Below are 20,902 nucleotides of genomic sequence, written 5' to 3'. Positions count from 1 at the left end.
TATAACAGAAGATCCTTTCCATTTAATTAGGTACTGAAAGAACGTGAATGGCTTCTTGATCCTTTCCATAGTACACAATTCTAGTGCTCTGATTCCACTTCAGCTGCTATGGTTGTGCTATTCTGGAATCTGCCTGGGTTTGTAGTTTGTTCAGAGGCACCGGAGGAGCTCTGTGGCTGTGGGCTCTAAATGCCCCTCTTTTAATCACCCATCACAGGATTTACAGGATGCAGCCATGGCACATAAAGGAGATTATCAGATGGCGAAAAAAGACAAGGAGAGAAGTGGGGGACTTCCATCATTATTACATGATTGCTGAAAGATTTTCAGACGACATCTCGTGGCATCAGTCTCATCCTGTCCTTCTCCCATCAGTGAAGTGGAATGGCCCCATAACTTTTTATTGATGGCAGTTTGTGATCAATAAAAAGTTACAGGGCCATTTGACTTCACTGACGGGAGAAGGACGGGATGAGAGTGAGACCGTGGGATGTCGTCTTATAATTTTCCTGCAATCATGCAATAATGATGGGAGCATCCCGGTTCTCCCCCGTCCTTTTTCACCACCTGATAATCTCCAATGTTATGCTACAGTTGTATAATTCAAAAGGGCCCTTGGAATCTCTGTCCAGACTTTCAAAGTTAATATCTTTCTAGTGGGGAGAAAGGGTGTAAAATAATGATTTGGAGATCATTTTGTAGTTTGGTTCTAGAATGAGGCATAGTACAGAAAGAGCCAGTGGTTGCACTTTCAAGGGTCACACAGCAGCTGCCACATGTTGCCATTTTTCTCCAACCGCTACCACCTATGCCAGGCTTGTAGTATAGTAACAGGATTCAGGCCATGAGATTTTGTTGTTGTGTGCCTTCAAGTCATTTCTGACCTATGGTGACCCTGAGGCAAACTTCTCATGGGGGTTTCCTGGGAGGTTTTCTTCAGAGGTTTGCCATTGCTCTTGCCTGAGGCTGAGAGAGTGTGACTTGCTCAAGGTCAACCAGTGGGTTTCCATGGCCAAGCTGGGATTCAGATTCTTGTCTCTAGATTCATAGTCCAATGCTTAAACCACTACACCATACCACACAGATATCTTCCCCAGCACAACATCTTTACTAAGGACTGAAACATCATGCAGGCATCTGGCTAACATTTCCAATTGTTCCCCCCCCCCTTACCCTCCTGTTTGGTTTGTAACATCTTGCCCAATGAAGAAGCCCATGGAGCTTCAAGAACTTGCAACAAGCATATTGTACATTTCAGTTGACCAGTAAAGGTATCACTGATGGATTTTTCCTCATTAATAATTTTTGCCATGTTGACTACTCTGATGTTGCTTGGGCACAGATGTCCCAGTCCTTATCTGTGAAATAGCAGGGTATGTTGTATGATTCAGGTTCAGTTGTGTTGCTGACTATGTTTCAGAGTCTGTTGTGTGGCTTCAAGACATTTCCAACTTACGGCAACTCCAAAGCAACCCTATCGTGGGGTTTTCTTGGCAAGATTTCTCCAGAAGAGGTTTGCCATTGCCTTTCCCCTGAGGCTGAGAACATGTGACTTGTTCAAAGTCACCCAGTGGATTTCATAGCCAAGTGGGGGAATTGAAACCTGGTCTCCAGAGTCATAGTCCAACACTCAAACCACTATGCCATGCATATTGATAAAGAAAAGTAACCCTACATAAACACCATATATTTCTAAGGCACATTCGTTCAGTGGGAAATAAGCTTATAGTCCTATGCATGGTTATTTGGGAATAAGCCCCACTGAACATGGGTTAACTGAGTAAGTATGCCTAGGATTGTACTCTACACCTTTTACCATTGGCTGCCTCACACACTACTATATGAACACTCAGATAATTGTTTTCCTTTACTCTATAATTTTCCTTCCTTCCTTTTCTTTTCAATTGCACAAGCTCAGAAGGGTTTACCTTGAACTCTGAACAATATTACTGCTTGGGAAGTATGTACAAACTCATCCAAGGACTTCATTATAGTCAATTGAAACATACTCGCTTGTATTTTATGTTGTTAACGCTGTTCCAGATCTTTGCCTTATTGACATTTGAAGATGTAAACACAATAGAAAGTTAATGAAGCGTCTCATGACTGGTCTCGATTGTCCTTGGGCTTAACAAATTAACAATAATATTTACATATGCTGTATGGTCAACATGGGATTTCATTCGTGCTTGCAAAATACTTTGGCTGTAATTGCATAGTTGTTCAAGTGTACACACAGATGGGCTTGATCCAGCAGAAGGAAAGCATTTTCAAGTACCGTTGATCTCAAGTGGAAACATTTATGCACATACAGAATGATCTCAGTGGGGCATCAAAGCCAGCAAGGCTGTCTGTTATGTCTGTTCCTTTAAAATTGGTGTTGTTATTGTGTGTGGTTTTTTTTCCCCTCCAAGCAGTACATTTAGATGCTTAATTTTATTCCTAAATTTATCTGGAAGTGTTTTTAGTGTGCACTGCATCCTGATGGTTGTTATGGGCAGCTAGTCAACTTCCTCTTCCCCACCCCTTCTGTTGGCAATTTATGACCAGTGGAAGGAGTGCCATGTCCTCTCTAAGTAAGTCAAGGTTGTCCACATTAGCAGTGGGTGAGTTCTAGGTCAATAGATTGATAAATCCACTCTGCATTTTAGTCTGAACTTTAAAAGAATGTACTAGATCTAATGAGGGGATAGGGAGAATGTCCAGAGGAGGGCAACCAAAATGGTGAAAGATCTGGAAACCATGCCCTATAAGGAGCAGATTAGAGTTCTGATGTAGAGAAGGTTAAGAATTGACATGATTACCCTGTTTAAATATTTGAATGGATATCATATAGAAGAATAAACTGTTCCAGAGACTAGGACATGGAGCAGTGGATTCAAACTGCAGGAAAAGAGATTCCACCTCAACATTAGGAAGAGAATCCTGATGGTAAGAGCTGTTTGACAGTGGAACACACTCCCTCAGAGGGGTTGGATTCTTCTTCTTTGGAGATTTTTAAGCAGAGGCAAGATGTCCATCTGTCAGAGGTGCTTTGATTGTGTGTTCCTGCATGACAGAATGGGGTTGGAGTGGATGGCCCTTGAGATCTCTCCCAACTCTATGATTCTGTAATTCTGTGATCAGTACTTTAAGTAGCTCCCTTAAAGCTCAGGCTAATCCCCAGAGTGGATTTGCCGCCCCACTGACATGGGACCTTGTTGCACACATTATTTCCCCTGTTATGGGAAAGGGAAGGGGACTTTTGGGGCCGCACGCAACTGGGAAAAAACGGATTTTATCGCACAGCAAATTGTCCTCAAAATGGCCCTGCTCCGTTTCCGGGCCCCAAACCGACCTCATTCAGTTTAACGTTAGTCTATCGTGGGGTTTAACGTTATTGTGTGATAGACTACCACACCAATTTCGGGCAATGGGAAGTCAGTCCGAACGCAATCATGGGGTTTCACGTTATTGCGTGAGAGGTGATCACACACAAACTCAGGCAATGGCATGCTATTTTCGGGCACTGGGAAGCCAGTTCGAATGCAATTCGAATTCACATAAATTCGCTGAACTAGTGAATTCACGTGAATGTGTTCTGGCTCCGCTTTCTTTTCATTTGAAATTAAGAGAAATTCATCCCGTGGGATAAACTCCTCAGTCTCTGTTGCTTTTGCTGTTCTTCAGAATCCATTAATGAGCATGTGTGAATAGAGAGAAAAAAGAAAGAGCAGATAAGCCTGCTTCTCCAGCTACATCTGACATGTTTTTAAAAACTATATACATGAAAATCTGGCCACCAGACTGGAAATCATAGGAAAAGTGGAGGACAGTAAAAGAAAAAAAAATCACATATGCATTTTTGAAGAACTCTTCAATAGTTTCAGGAAGCTTCAGAATATTTTCATTTACTTATGCAAGGCTTACTTGACCTGGTTATTTCATTTCTCATGTTTATTTTGTCAGTTTTGGGTAAAGGTTTGCTGAAATATGTTCAACTCTTCTTTTTTGTGGTATACTAACCTATCCTTATTCTCCCCATGTCATTTCTGCCTCTGTTCCCAAATTTTATGTAAAAGAAGTCATCCACAGAAAGACATCTACTTTGTTAATTGGAGTATATCTATATCACTAATAGAAAAAGCAAAGTGTTATGGTTTTAACTATTGTAACAAAAATGGTAACTAATTATTTGGTTTTTGGAGCTGTCACTAATTTGTAGAAGAAACTTTCCAAACTCTGTTTATAACCACATTGTTTTAAAGCGTTGAGGCATCTCCTTTCATGAATACTGGTTAGAGCACACTGATTAAAATCCAATTAGCAACCATCTAATGGTATAGAAGTACAAATTAATCTACCATTTCTGACCTAATTTAAATGAGTGTTTAATTGGGTTATGCAAACAGAGATATAGAGACCAATCCCACAAGCTTTGCTGAAATACCCAGGACTCCCAAAGAAATACATCTGCAACATGATCTCTCTACAGAAATGTGTGTGTAGCCCTCAGCATGAACAAATTCAAGAATCTTAGCATGAGTAATGGATTTAAATGCTTATATTCCCATGTGGAGCAAGGAAGCATTACCAGTTTTTTTAGACAGTAAGAATTAAAGGCTTTATAGGGGAAGTTATTAAGAGCCATAGGGAAGGACATCTTTCCATGGAGCAGCCAACTTTTGGATGCAGGTTCTCTCCAACTTCCAGCTAAGGCTCCTGGCAAGAGTTTCTTCAGGTATATGGCCATGGAAGGGCAAAATGATGCCATTGCGTCACAAAGAAGACTCCCTCCTCCCCAAGAAATTTTCCTTCAATCCCAAGATTTCTAGCACTATAGTAATTTAAAATTTCAGTTGAATGGCAACCGGTGAAGACCAGAACAACTATGGCAAGCCAGAGGACCTTTTCAGCAACCGCTCCCAGACTATGGAACGGTCTGTCGGACAAGATCTGTCATAGTACAAGCCTGGACAGCTTTAAGAAAGCTGTCAAGACGGATCTCTTCTGACAGGCCTTTCCAGAATAGTTCAGCCACCCATTGGGTAGACTATTATTTAGCCTATTGATTTTCTTGCACCCCATCCTCTGGTTTATTTGTTTTTATTTGATTTAATTAATTTTTTAGTATGAATTTTTAATATAGCTGTGATATAATTGTTATTTTAAGGGGAGGGTAGAACTTGGGATTGTTGTATATTGTTATTTTACTATGTTTTGACTGTTTTACTGTAAGCTGTCTCGGTCCTAATCGATATAAATAAATTGTTATTATTATTATTATTATTATTATTATATTTAGAAATAATATTATGACACCCAAAGAAAAGGAGGTGGCAAAGTTATCAAGGCTATGAAACTGAATGGGAAATGACTTATGTCCTGTTGTCAAACTAGGCTTCTCTTGAACTTAAGATGGCTCAGGGAGAAGCAAAAACATGGTGAAAATGCCCCCTAAGCCTCCTAAAGGAAGTTTGGAGACAAAAACAGTTTTTGGTCTTTCCCAGAGATGGGTGTGATAGGGGACTGAAACCCTCCAAGGTCTCCTGGGGCCCCTTAAAAGTGTGACCCCTTAGCCTTCCACAGTTGCTCACTCCTGTTCAGTGGCATCACTAGGGTTGGTGTCACCACCACCACCCTGGAACTAACAACCTCCCATACTACACCATACAGAATCCTTAGTAATATTTTTTGTATAGTCGGTCCTCAGTATCTGCGGCAGATCCATTCCAGACTCCACCCACCATGGATACCAAAATCCACCGATATTCAAGTTTCGAAATGCACCAAGTGCGGTGGGGGAAGATGGCCATCCCCGAACTAGCCACTGGGATTCCAGCCCTCATCCTTCCTCCCTCTCTCCAGCCTGGCTGGCTGAGCCATCACCACCTCTTCCTCCTCAGCTGCTTCATCCTCCCCCTTGGCCACCTCCTCTTCCTTCTTCCTCCTCCATGGCTGGCTCCTCAGCCTCAGCCTCCATGGCATCCTCTTCCTCCACAGCTACCTCTTCCTCCACCTCAATGCAGGCTTGCCGTCTGCAAATGCTTGAATCCATGGATGGCATTTCCACGGATACCGAGGGCCTAGTATACTAATGTTACTTGTAATCCATCATTCTCGTATACCACTGAATGTAATGATAATCACCAAGTTGGAAAGCTTTGTTGTTAATTTTAGGAGATTTTAAAATTATAATCTGTTCAACAGATTATTTTAATCATTACCTATTTAATTGTTATTTTAAGGGGAGGAGGGAATTATGGGTTATTTACTTGAGATGTTGTTGTTGGAATTTTTATGTAAGCAGATCCAATTGTTTGTAACAGAGAAGCTGGACAGAAATAAATATTTTATTTTATTATTATTTAATTTAATTAATAGTTGTGACATAAACTAGCAAAATTAAAATTAGACCTCTAAATTACAACATTATATGCACAGCCTGAATGTATTTACATGTGGTTAAAGTGAAAATTTGGTAAGGTGTGATGTTTTCGAAGAAAATTTGAAAAGAATTTTAAAAGTTAATTTTAAAAAGATTATATATATATATATATATATATATATATATATATATATATATATATTCCTCCCACTCTTTCTTGTCCCACTGAGCATCATCCCATTCACACCATCTCTTCAGCATTTTAAAAGGAGGTAGGCGAACATCACAACCCGCTTCAGATGTTTGGTAAGTAGTGGTGTCACACACACACCCTTTGAGGGTGTCACCTGCTTTTGTCCTAATGGATCTCTTGATGGTTTTCATTAGCTTCCTCATCAGTGAGAGTTTCCTCATGAATTAAGGAAAGCAACAATAGAATGAGTTTTCTGACTTAAATTAGACTGGGAAAAGGAAGAAAGCTGGGGGGGGGGGATAAGAGTGAATGTTTGTGTGAAAAAACTGACTTGCATTTTCTTCTGATACTGAAAACAAATCCCTATGGTCAGAATGTGTTCATAGGGATTCTTCATTATAAGTGTAAATCTTTGGCATTTGGCAAAACTATTCTGTTCCTTTGAGTTAAATGTTAGAACAACAACAAAGATAATATTCTGGGTAATGAGTAATGAATCTTGTTCTTTAACATGTTGTTGTGGTAGTCCTTTGAGAGCTCAGGGAGCATTTGCATATTTTAAGTTTATTTTTTAAAATTCAAAGTATGTAACTTATTGCCAACAATGTACTACTTTTTTAAAAGTTGAAAAAGTTGAAAAAGAGAATAAAATCAACAACCAACTTTCCCCCCAAAGTAACAGGCTTACGTATTAGCTCTAAAAGTAACAGTTCAAAACTCTCCCAGGTACAGGAAGAACTCCTCGCTACCAGTAACTTGAAGTATGAAAAGACTGCCAGGTATAGCAACTCCTCTCACAAGCGGCAGAGGCTATTTGACTTTGCTGAATTCAGTGGACTGCAACTCCCACCATCTCTAACCAGCATAGTCAGTGGTGTGGGAAGTGGGAAGACGTATGCCAGCAATAGCCAAAGAGCCTCATGATCCACATTCCTGTCTTGTCAGCAGTGTATTCTGGTGGAAACAGTCCTGCCTTCCCAAGATCTGGACCTAAGTATTCCTAGGCTAGATAGATTTCATTTCCAGAAATAAAAAACCCAAACAAAAAGCATACCACTGTTCTGGGAGATGAACATTTTCATGACATAACATTTTTAGTTTCAACTCTTACTGGAAGAAGGTATTACTTTAATTAAGAAAACTGCAGAACTGGAAAGCCCTGTCTAGACTGCTGGTTTAAGCAAAAGAGGTTGTTTCATTGAAATCCCAATGAAGTGGGCTGTAGGGGAAGGAACCTCCTTAGCCAAAGCTGGTAGCATGCTGACAGACACTTACTCATACCTTTGTCATTTCCTTGGAGAGAAAAGAGGCTTGTTTCGTTTATGATTACAGAAAGCCCCATTTAGTGTGTAATCACAGTGTGCTCTAATGGTGGCTGATGAAATTCAGAGACCCATTATCATGCTGAATCACAATCATTTTTCAAATGGTTGGATTTTTTAATGTTGTTATTGTGATGTGAAGCTCAGCACAACTCTGACTCGAGGTGACTTTATCCTACTCTTGGCAAGATTTGTTCCGAGGATGTTTGCCATTCCCTTCCTTTGAGACTGAAAGAGTGTTTCTTTCCTAAGGTCAACCATTGGATTTCAGCGCTAAGTGGGAATTTGAACCCTGATCTCCCAATGTTCAAGTCCAACACTCAAACCGCAACAGCGTATGGGCTCTCTTTTTTAACCTACCCCCATTTTTGGACACTTTTTTCATTCAAAGTTATTTCCTTTTCCCTCATTGTAGAGTATTTGTTAATTTGTTTCTTCAATAATTTAACCAAAAACATTCCCAAATTCATCTTAGTCTGATACACTTATTAGGCCAAGCAAAAGGTCACCCAAAAGTGGCTAATAGGGACAGCCAGCTGATCTTATATTGCCATGAGAAGATGTGTCCACTTTTGATTTTACCACCATTCCTCTCATGGCTGCTCTGAGTTGCATGTACAGAGGCCCTGGCACTGCCAAATCTCTGTTGGAAATAGGATCTGGGCCTGGGAGAGCATCTGTACAACTCAGATCAGCTGCTGCAGAAGGAGCACTAAAAACAAGAGTGCATTCTGCACCTGGAGCAACCAACTATTTATGGTATGTCAGCTTTCAAGATCTCAATATCTCACCATTAGGTGAGGTTACAAAAAGCTAGGGGGAAAGGGAAATAATAAACAATAATTTTACATAGGTGGGTTATAGGTGGTGTTAAAATGACAGATGGATAAGTCGTCTTATTTTATTTCTTCAAGTTAACTCCAACTAATCCTCCAACGAAACCCTGTCCTAATGTTTTCTTGGCCAGAATTACTTATTTATTTATACAGTGGGACCTTGATGTTTGGTTCCAGGGACCACGAGGGATACCAAAATCCATTTATACAGTGGGCCCTCATTATCCACAGACCTGCCATCTGTGGATTTCAGCATCCATGGATGACAAGCCTGTGGGGTTGCAGAGTAGGAGGAGGAAGAGGAGGAAGAGGGGCAGCGCAGCAGGAGGCAGGAGGAAGAGGAGGAGGAAGGCATGGCGCAAAGCAGGAGGAGGAAGATGAAGAGGAGGAAGGTGTGGCGTGAGAAGGAAAAGGAGGAGGAGGAGGAGGCAGCAGCAGCAGCAGCGGGGAAGAGATAGAGGAAAAAGAAGCGCCTGGGGGAGAGAGGAGGAAGAGGAGGAGGCAGTCCCTCCGAAGTGCCATTGTCTATAATAGTGGTGCAGCCACATGGCCGTGCCACCATTGAAGGCAATGGGACTTGATCATCCGTGGATTTTGGCATCCGCTGGGGGATCCAGAACGGATCCCCCGCAGATACCAAGGGCCCACTGTACTCAAGTCCCATTAAATACAATGGCACAGTAAAATAATGTCTCTTGTATAAAATGGCGAAATCAAGGTTTGCTTTTTGGAATTTATGTATTTTAAAAATATTTTCAAACCATGGATGCTTGAATCCGTGGATTAAAAAATCTGTGAATAAAGAGGGCTGACTGTGTGCCATCTTTCTCCCAGGGTGGGACTCAAGGCAGCTTCTGTAACAACAAATTAAAAACCAATTAAAAAGATTTATTGAGGCTGCTACACTGAAGAATTAATGCAGCTTACCACCACTTTAACAATCATGGCTCCATCCTATGGAATCTTGTAATTTGTAATTTGTTGTGGCACAAAAGCTCTCTGACAAGGCTAAATTATCTCAGAAAACAATCAGCCGGTTCACAAGTGGTTCTGGCCTGCCTTTCTACCTTTGCCTTCCTCACCTTTGTGACATCAGAAGGACTCACCACTGTGACACCAGATGTTAGTGGCATGTTTATATGTAAGTGCAGCTTGCATGCACATATGTCTGTTTTTTGAAAGGACACACAGAACACTATTTTCTTGATTGCTCTGTTAAAAATATTTCCTTTGCAGGCGGCTGTCAAGCTCTAAAATAGCCTGCTTCTCCTGTTGTTTCTCAATGTGGAGGAAGGGGGGAGGCAATTCAGACTAGAAATTTGTTTTATTTTATTTTACTTTTATTCAATTTATATCCCACCTTTCTCCACAAATGGGACTCAAAGTGGCGATGGATATGGGTGGCGTGGGCTCCTGGGGGAAGAAAAAGAAGGGTACACTCCATCCATGAGCACACCCTCGTTTCTCTTCCGGCTCCTCCATGCACAGAGGAATCCAGGTCCTACTTCATGGTTTGAACTGACTCTTCCCTTTCTCCCTCTGCACCAGTAAGGAGCAGCAATAGTCTTTCCCAGGGCTTGACAGTTGGTGGAAGGGGGTAGGATGCAGAAAGGTATGGACAGAGCTACATTTTCATATAGGATCTCAGCTAATGCCAGTGTTAGTCCAATAAATGTGAAGAGAAATAAGTTGGGAAAGGCTGCACTAGATCCTTTTAAAATACACATAAGAAACTATTATGTATCATTGTTGGTAATAATTATGACTGTCTCTTCCCATCAGCAGAATTCAAAGATATATACAATGATTAATACTGAGTGTGTCCACTTTCTGGCATATTCTTATTTGAGCATATAGTCTGGCTTTGAAAAATTTGCTAGGAGAGCAAGAGTCACTTTTTCAGAATGTCCAAACTGTTTACTTCAAGGAACAAAGTGGAGAAAAAGTGTTCCAGCAATTATTTTAAAAGGGAGTTGTAGCCAGTGAAGTTAAAATGTGTGAATGGTTTGGCTTCTCTTCCCAGAATATTAGATCCAAATTATATAGTTAGAATGCCTTTCCATAAAATTAAATATTGTATTGCAAATCAATTAGCAAATTATAATAAACTTTTCTCCTGACCTCTACCAGCTTTACTTTGGTCAGAGAGTTATATCCAAACTGGCAGGCCCTGGGGCAGAAAGTACATTCGGGGCCCCTATATTTTTTAATGTAATGTTTACACAGGGTGCACGGCGATGATGTGGCTTGTGTGCCACATTCAAATGGTGCAGCACACAAGGGATGTCACAGCATCGCTCCAGGGTACTTATGGTGCCTCTGTTGCAGTGGACAAAGGATCCATGTCCCTTTGGGGGCCCCTCTGTCTGGGGCCCCTGGGGTGGGGCCCCGGTTGCCCCAGCCTAGCTACAGGCCTGCGGTGGGGTCTTGTCTGCACTGGCCATAAATCCAGGGCCACTCCAGAGCATTATGCTCTGCAATTGGCCCCAGATTGTCCACGAAAGAGCTCTGATGGCACAGTGGTTAAATGCAGGTATTGCACCCACAACATTCTGAGTTTGATCCCAGTGCTCCAGGGTTGGCCCAGCCTTCCATCCTTTTGTAAGTTGGTAAAATGAATACCCAGCTTGTGGGGGCAATTAGCTTACAGACTGTAAACTGCTTAGAGAGTGCTGGGTTCACTGATAAGCAGAACAGAAATGTAAATGCTATTGCTAAATGGCATTACTATGCTGGTGGCTGTACACACCAGGTTGCACCTGATGCAGTGGTGAAGTGGTTTGCATGGGCCAGCTGGGCCAATACCACATCAGCACAGCTACACTGTCCCCTGTTCCCGGAGTTGCCGCCACCAACTCCATTACTGCAGGAGTTTTGTGGACATGCCTCCCAATTCACCACCACCACTTCTGATGGTGTACTCACCTGTGTGACCAAAGATACAAGAAGGTAGAAGGGTCCCTCATACTCTCTCTTCACATTAGTCACACAGGTGAGCCCACCCACACAGGCCTTCTGCAAGTATGGAAGTGGCAGCCACCACTGCAGGTACAGGCCATCCCCTTTCCCTGCACTGCTCAGCAAGGGAAGTGAGATGGAATGATGCCTGGTATGTGAACAGTTGGTTCAGTTTGGCCCTAAACCAGCTGTTCATACACCACAAAGGCCTACAGTCATCTCATGGAGTCAGGAAAACACTGGGGTTTCCCCGCCAGGGTAAAGTCGGAGTAACAAGAAAAACCCACAATATTCTGCCAGATATCATCATGTGAACAGGCAGCACCAACCTCAGGGTGAGGATAGGATTTTTCACCCATACAGACAACCCCTTAGTTGCACTAACTTAATTCCCACTGAGTGGGTCTACTCTAAATATGACTAAGAGGTGAAATAGAATGGCCCAAACGGGCAACTTGAAGCCACCTCTGACAAAGCCAGATTGGGGCTGTGGCAGTCACATGCCATGGCCTCAATCTGCCAAGGCGCTGGCCAAGAAAAGGCATAGTAAAGCTGCCTTTACTGGCTCTTCCATGCCCCTGCAGCAACTTCCCAGCATGCTGGGGGCATGTGGCATGTAACTAACATGTCCCCAAGACACCCAGAAGCTGGCCCACATGTGGCCAGCCAGGCAGGTGGAAGACGGCTTCCAGACAGCTTCAGAACATGTGGTCCAGATCAGATACACACTAAAAAGCTAGGGTAATAAAGGGCCAGTACAGACAGCCCTAAAGAGGCGGCTTGATGCTGCCCCTTTGAGCGCCAGATCGGGGCCGCAGCAACTGCACGCTGAGGCCCTGATCCGGCATTTTACCAGCCCAAAAAGAAGTGGCAAAATGCTGCCCTTTCCACCTATGAATTGCATGTTCCTGTACTCCTCTGCCCAACATGAGTCCCTATGTAAGGAGAAAGGTGGGATATAAGTAAGTAGGTAAGTAAATAAATAAATAAATAAATAAAGCGGGGAACTGTTCTGGCAGATAATGCTTGATTTACTCCAGAGTAGAAACACAAAAGACTAGTAATTCAGGAGGCAACAAATGGGGATCTTACTCCTGTGAGAGCTTTGAAAACCAAGATTGTATTTTATAATAACATTCAAAATCCACAAAACAGCAATACTTTGTTTGGACCAAGCAAAATGCAGAAAGCAGAGTTGGTCCTCCTTACCCACAGATTCAAGCATCCACAGCTTGAAAATATTCCAAAAAAATATAAATCCCCAAAAGCAAATCTTGATTTTGCTATTTTATGTAAAGGACACCATTTTACTGTGCTTTGAAAACCAAGGTTGTGATTTACAATAACATCCAAAATCCACAAAACAGTGATACCTTGTTTGGACCAAGCAAGATTCACAAAGCACAGTTGGCCCTCCTTATCTATGGATTCAAGCATCCACAGCTTGAAAATATTCCCCTGCCCAAAAGTATAAATTCCCAAAAGCAAATCTTGAATTTGCCATTTTATGTAAGGGACACTATTTTACTCGGCTATTGTATCAAATGGGACTTGAGCATCCCAAATTTTGGTATTTACAGAGGGACTTGGAACCAAACCCCATTGGATAACAAGGACCCCACTGTGCACTGTTTTGTGGATTTTGGATGTTGTTGTCCTTTGTTGAATGGCTAACATGGATGGCCTACCTATGTTTTAAGGTTATGTACTGGACTGAAGACTTGTCTTCTCTTTCCAAAACCTGGCAACATATGCTGACCATCCCAAGGGACTCTTGAAGGATGCTCATAGCCAATCCCAGTGTGTCCTACACAAGGCATTCATGATGCACCATGACTTCCATTATGATGTGCCTCCTGTTCCGTGGCAGTTAACATTTCAGTAGAGAGTGGCAGTTAGCAGTTGAGCAAGAAGGACCATGGATGGAGTGGCCAATGGTTGACTATTTAATGTCTTTCTACTGGATCATTTTTGTCCAGGTTAGAATCATAGGCCAAAGAGTAGGTGAAATCCTAGAAAGGAAGATGAAAGTAAAACAGGGGTTTGTAGCAAACAGTGATTCCTTCGGGTAAAGGAGAAGTCCAAAGAGAAAAACAAAAGAGGATTTCAAACCTAGCATTGCTTCTGAGGTCCTCCTTTATGGCATCTTCTTAGTTGAAGAGTAAACTTGATGAAAATACATCTGTATATTCAATATACTACAAGCTGAAGAACTCAACAATTGTGTGGTGTTTCATCCCTGCCCTTAAAAAAAGCTGCTGCTCCAGACACTTCTCAGGGGCTGCACCTGCACTGCAGAATTAACAGTTTGACACCTCTTTAACTGCCATGGCTCACTGCTGTGGTGTCACAACAAACTAGAAACCACATAATCCTACAACAATCCTATGGCTGTGGCACCTGCATAGCAGTTAAAGTGCATTAATTCTGCACTGCGGATGAAGCCGGGGATATAGTATGATGGCATCAGGTGGAAAGAGGCCTCATCATAACAATTTGGAATGGAGAGAAGGTGAATAAAGAGGAAGGAAGGAAAGGCAGACTGAAAAGGGAAGGAAGGAAGGAAGGAAGGAAGGAAGGAAGGAAGGAAGGAAGAGAAATGCCAGAAATAAGAACAATCAACTAATTAGAATGAAGGGGGGAGAGAATAAAATCAGTATAGGTAAGACAAAAGAAAAAGGGTGACTGGAGAAGATGGCAGTAACTGTCAAGGGCATGTTGGAAGAATGAATGAATGAATGAATGAATGAAAATTTATTTCTAGACCGCTATTCCTTGCAGATCACAGCGGTTTACAAAAAGCACCATCAGAAAACAATACAAAGTGACAACCCGTAGCCCAAGAATGCAAAAACCCACCCATACCATTTAAAAGCAATACAAAAAAATTCTAAAAACATTCCATACAATCATTCAATCTAAAACCAATTAAAACCCATATAACAAATTAGCTGGATCGAACAAAATGCACAGGGAAGAGAAAGGATAACATCAAGGCACATGGGGGAAGGCTGGACGGAAAAGAAAGGTCTTCAGATTCTTCCTAAAAAGATCTAGAGAGGTTGCTGAGCGGAGCTCGTTGGGCAAAGAGTTCCAGGTTTGTGGGGCCACGATGGAAAATGGCCTTTGTGAAGAAGACACAAACCTTGCATTAGGAACTCTTAATAAATGTTTTCCGCCCGATCTGAGAGTGCGGGGCGTATTGTATGGGGAGAGGCGGTCCTCCAAGTACCCTGGGCCCAAGCCATTTAGGGCTTTATAGGTCATTACCAACACCAACAGAAGAAGAATCGAGAAGAAAAGGCAGATCATGGTGAAGCTTCTCATAGATTTAAAATTTGAATTGCTTCTTTCCAAGATATTCAGTCTCTGGTACTAGGGTCCTGGATTTATTCTTTCCCATTCTGCACAGCCAAGTTGCATATATACAATCAGGTACAGTGGTACCTCGGGATACGAAATACCCAGGTTACGAAATTTTCGGGATACGAAAAAATCCCATAGGGAATTATTGTTCCGGGTTACGAATGTTTTTTCAGGTTACGAAAAAACTTTTGGTGCTTTTCGGCGCTATTTTACACGGAATCGCGGCTTTTCCCCATTAGCGCCTATGGCAATTCGGCTTACGAAGGCTTTTCGGGTTACGAAAGCGGCCGCGGAACGAATTACTTTCGTAACCCGAGGCACCACTGTATGCACATTAAGATGCCCTGCTGTAACAGTGGGGGAAATTTTTTTTTGCTGCCTTATTAAGAATCCTTAATATTCAAAGGCTTTTGGCACTCAAAGGAATCTTCCTCCGGATGAGTATTCCTCAGTTCCACTGTCTCATACACTTTGCTCCAATTTCTTTGCCATCTTGACCGCTGCAAATGATGCTCCATCATACTTGCCAAAGGTGGTTGATGGCAGCAGGCTTGTCAGTCCAATATTGGAGCAAGCTGGGAGCACCTGAATGAAGCCGCTTCCAACCCAAGCATCCTATCTTCGTGGATTGTAAGTATTGCACACAAAGTTTTTTCTAATGAATTTATTATTGAGAAGAAGGAGAATAGTGTGGGTCAAATCGATGCAGAAGCCCAACTAAGGGATTGTCCCCAGGTAAGAGACTTGCAGGAAAGAGCTTCCTGAACACTCAATGCTGATATATTTCAGAGGAAGGCCAAAAAGCTTTGGACCTACTCCATAGAGGAACATGAGTAACTGCTTGCATTGCATTTTTAGCAGTGAGGAGACATCAAAAAGACAACCAGCAGAATACCTGAGCAGCTCAGCCTCAACTGAATGAAATTATTTGAGGTATTCTGACCTGTTTTCCACTTCACTCCCCTTCCAGTTCTGATTGTTTAGACTACAAGCTTGAGGTGAACTTCATTTCTTTTCTTTGCAGGAAATTTTTGTAGGTGTTCAACCATAACTTTCTATGTGTCCTTCTGGAACATGGACCACTTCTGTGATGACCTTAGGCTCTGTACAGACTGGCACTTTATGTCAGCCTGCACCCGAACTAGGGCTGCAGTAGGGCTGAGCGTTCACATGCTCAAAGCCCTACTTTCACCACCCAGCACCATCTTGTGTGTGCTTGTCTGTGTGGTTGCTGCATCCCCAACTCAGCGCTTCCAGGGGCAGGATAGAGCCAACCCTTACTGGGCTTTATGTACAGCCCCTTAGTTTGCCACTGAAGAAATAGGAGGGGGCTAAGTACTTCTGTCAAGTCTGAGGCCCCATCCAGGATGAATACTTGTTGAATCTTTATTGTTCATAGATGTCCTGAATGAGTTCGATGCACTTTTGGGAGTGAGGCTGGCAAAAAAAACACTTAACCTGGGATATTTGATAGCAGGTTTTCCCTGACTTTTCCTGAAAGATCCGCAGTGTCAGCAGTGTGAACCATCTTTCGAATCGATTCGCATCACTCTGTATCGTTCCTTCCCAAAAAAGAAAGGGAGAGGTTTTGAAAGCAGGGGAGGCACATTTGAAATCATAGCTCCATTTTAACCTGAAAGAATGGCATGTGTGAATAGCATAGGTTTAAATTGACTGAAAGAGATTGGCGAAACCAAAACAAAAAGGGAACAACAAAACCCGATATGCATTCCTGTGAGGATGCAGATCTCGTAGAAAAAAAACACCCAAGCATGTGAATGGCCCCTGTGTCTCCTCTGAGTATCATGGAAGGTGTGCTGTTGGACTTCGTTGCTGGTCTCCACAATGAGGAGACTGGTCCTGGTTGGCTGCTGGCCTCCTTCACCTGGTGCTGGTCCTAAACACCAGAGGAGGTGGACCTTGCTTAGGTAGATGGGATGACTCCATTCAAGCTGCATGGAATTCCCTTCATAAGAGGTAAATGTGAAGAAGTAAATACTAGTGGTGTTGGACTTCATCAGATTGTGGTTGCACAGCTATGTCATTCTTTTTCCAATGATTGAATTATTGATTTATCATTGTACAATTTTTGATTCTTGCAGATGAGTCATTTTAGGAGCCCTTATAGACAAATAGTCAACACTACAATATCTTCAGCCAAGCAATCACCAGGTATGACTTTTGTAGGAATCACGTTTTTTGAACCCAAAGCTTCTAATACATCTCAGAGGAAGCCCTCTTGTTCCAATTATTTAATGATTGATTGATCATTATATTATCTTGCAGGTGAATCTAATTTGAGTCCTTATGGACACATAAACAACACTACAATACCTTCAGCCAAGCAATCACCAGGTACAACCTTTGTAGGAATGATGTTTTTTTGAACGCAAAACTTCTAATACATCTCAAAGGAAGCCCTCTTATTCCAGTTATTTAATGATTGATTTATCATTGTATTATCTTGCAGATGAATTTTATGGACATATAAACAACACTACAATGCCATCAGCCAGACATGACCTGTGTAGGAATGAAGCTTTTTGAATTGAGAATGTTGAGGAACTTCTAATACATCTCAGAGGACGTCTGTGGACCTACCCCTGAAGGAAAACAGCAGACACTTATATTGCAGTCTTCACTGACAAAATATATCACCAAGATATCTAGAAGAAGACAAGACCAGCCAAACCTGAAATACATCCAAGAGCCTTTTAAAAAACCGACTGAGGTATTCTTACATCTCCTCCTCCTCTACTTTATCTCTTTCTCTTGTAGTCACTTTTGCTTGTAAGCCTGAGGTAAACTCCATCATCTTTCCTGTCTTCGTTTTGCAGCCTCCAGTCAAACATTCACAAGAATTCAAAGGATGAAGACATTCCTAAGAAAAGTTGTAGCTGAGGAAAGAAGACTTGAAGGAAATAGCCAGCTAGAAAAAGCAGCCACCTCATCCCAAATCCAGGGGATCCATTGACAAAATATATCAACAAGATGTCTAGGAGAAGACAGGATCAGCCAAGCCTGAAAGACATCAAAGAGCCTTTTAAAAATCCACTGAGGTATTTTACACCACCTCCTTCCTGACTGTTTCTCCATCACTTTCCTTTGTAGTCACTTTTACTTGTAAGACTGAAGTAAACTTCATCGTCTATCCTTTCTTTGCTTTGCAGCATCCAGTGCGATCTTCAAAAGAATGCAAAGACATTCCTAAGCAAAGTTGGAGCTGAGGAAGGAAGATTTGAAGCCAGCCAGGAAAAGAAACCACATCCTCCTCAACCCAGGCCTCCTAAATTTCCATTTGGCATGAGGTTCACATCCATAGCCCACTTATGCTGAAGAAAGGAAGGAGGGAGCCCTTGTCAATTTTGGGTCATCTCTGATCTCCAGGGACAGGAAGGGAAGCCTTTGGCAGCATCTCTTTCTCTGGGCTCTTCCGCATGCAATTGCCTGCTAACAGGTAAAGTTCAAGAGCTATGCTCTATTCAAAGAGACTGCTTTAACTACCATGACTCAATGCTATGGAATTTTGGGATTTGCAGTTTTGTGAGCTGTTTAGCCTTCTCTGTCAGAGAGCTCTATGCTGCAACAAATACCACCTAAGAAGGCCAATGCCTATAATGTCTAGATAGTGTCTAGATCAAGGGGCGTAATAGTGCCATTCTCTTCTGCTTTGGTCAGGCCCCACCTGGAATATTGTGTCCAGTTCTGGGCACCACAATTTAAAAAGGATGTTGAGAAACTGGAACGTGTCCAAAGGAGGGTGACTATAATGGTGAAAGGAGGTCTTTAAACAGAGGCTGGATGGCCATCTGTTAGTGATGCTTTGATTGACAGTTCCTGCATGGCACGGGGTTGGACTGGATGGCCCTTGCGGTCTCTTCCAACTCTATGATTCTATGAAAATATAGGGGCATGTAACATGTAGCATGAAAAGGATGATGGAAAGGAAAACAATGCCAAAGAACTTACAAAATTCTCCATATATACAGTACTTATATTGACCCATGGATAAATCGACTCAGGATTTTTGGGTCAATATTTTGACTAAAATTTCTAGAGTTATACATGAGTATATACAGTATACTGTCCACTATGTCGAATGATAACAAGTAAAATGAGATTAGAAAACGAGGAAGCTAATAAGGAGAAAGGCATCATCATGGTTTGGGGGCTTGAGTATTGGAACTGGACTCTGGATTTTCATTGTTCAGAGGGGGTTTGCCTTTGCTTTCCTCTGAGATGGAGAGAGGACAATCCTGCCAAGAAAACTCTGTGATAGATTTGCCTTAGGTTCGCCAGAAGCCCAGAACAATTTGAAGGCATACAATAATAAACAAAAACAACACCACAATCCTTGAAGTAGTTTTTTGTGGGTTTTTCAGGCTAATATCCTCTGAATTGAGAGCCTGGAACACAAAGGACATTGGTTAAAGGGAACGCATGTTCCCTGCAATAAACTGACCCCCCCCCCCCCCCCAGAAAAACCCCCAGGATTTCCCCAGAAACACCTTGGAAACTGTGCTTTTATTTTCCAGAACATGGCCACACAGCCCGAAAAATCCACCAAAAACTATGGATGCCGGCCATGAAAGCCTTTAACTTCACATGATTTAAAGGGGCTTCTTGTGTTTTCAGCAAATTCACTGCTTCTGAAGGGTGGCCCTTTCTTCAGGAATAATCTTTAGACACCCAAGGAAAAGAGAGAGGCCAAGTAATCAAACACAGCACTTACTGTAGAACAAATCTAGGTGTGAATGATTTTCCATGTCTCACTCTCTGTATTGCTAGAAATGTGAGGAATGGAGGAAAAATCTAGGGGGGGGGGAGAATTCTCATGGGGGCATTATCTAGCATCTTCATATTTGGAAGGCCAAGATTTTAATTAAACTGAAAATCAGATACAGTAAAGGATACTGATGAACATGCTCATACTTAGCCAAAAAGTCACTTCATGGTTTTTGATAATAAACTCCTGTGCAGCATCAATTGCTATATGGGACTAAAAGATACAGAAGTTCTTGTAAGGGCTACTGACAAAAGTATACAACAATTTAAGGTAGTAAATGGTTGCATTTGTTTATCTGTTTTTGGAGACATTTGGAACCGACTCTGTGGCCAAAAATGCAAGCAAACTTCTTCTCCAGTTACTAGATTGTTCAATTTTATTTGCTAATTAATTTGACAACTTTGTTTTTCTTTTTAAATTCCCAAAAATTTAGTGTAAAAAATTAGCTTGGTAGAAAAAGTATAAAGCCCCTTACCTGTGTATCCAGATTGTTTCCCACATGCTTGCTAAACAGTAAAAAAATGATGCTTAGCTGTATGCAATACATTGAATTCAGAAAATTAGTTTTTATCTGTTCCAAGATTCTCTCTCTCTCTCTCTCTCTCTCTCTCTCTCTCTCACACACACACACACACACAGACACACACACACACCACCTATCATAATATGATTCTTTGGCTGAGCCAGCTTTGATAATGGTTTCTGATTTAGTCCCTTAGAGAGGTTGTCCTTCCTTGTTCAACCTCTTGTTCATTTCTCAACTCTGCAACACATGCAGGCCTTCTGCAGTCAATATTTGACTCTTGGCATCTGTTCACTGTTCTACTTTCTGGGAGTGAATAAGCAAGCGAATGGCAATCAGCATTCCCGTTAAAAGTTTTAGAAGATAATTACAGTGACGGGAAATGTATTACAGTCCTACTGTGTTTGTTGTGATACCACTAATCATACTGAATTTTCTGGTATTCATGTAAATTACACATGCACTGTGATGGTCATTCTGCATTCATCTAACCTTGTGTGGAAGGCATTTATGATGACAGCTCCCCTCCCTATTCTCTAAAACTATTTCCA

Source organism: Sceloporus undulatus, chromosome 1 (assembly GCF_019175285.1).
Source record: "Sceloporus undulatus isolate JIND9_A2432 ecotype Alabama chromosome 1, SceUnd_v1.1, whole genome shotgun sequence".
NCBI lineage: Eukaryota > Metazoa > Chordata > Lepidosauria > Squamata > Phrynosomatidae > Sceloporus > Sceloporus undulatus.
This window is presented reverse-complemented; position numbering follows the sequence as displayed.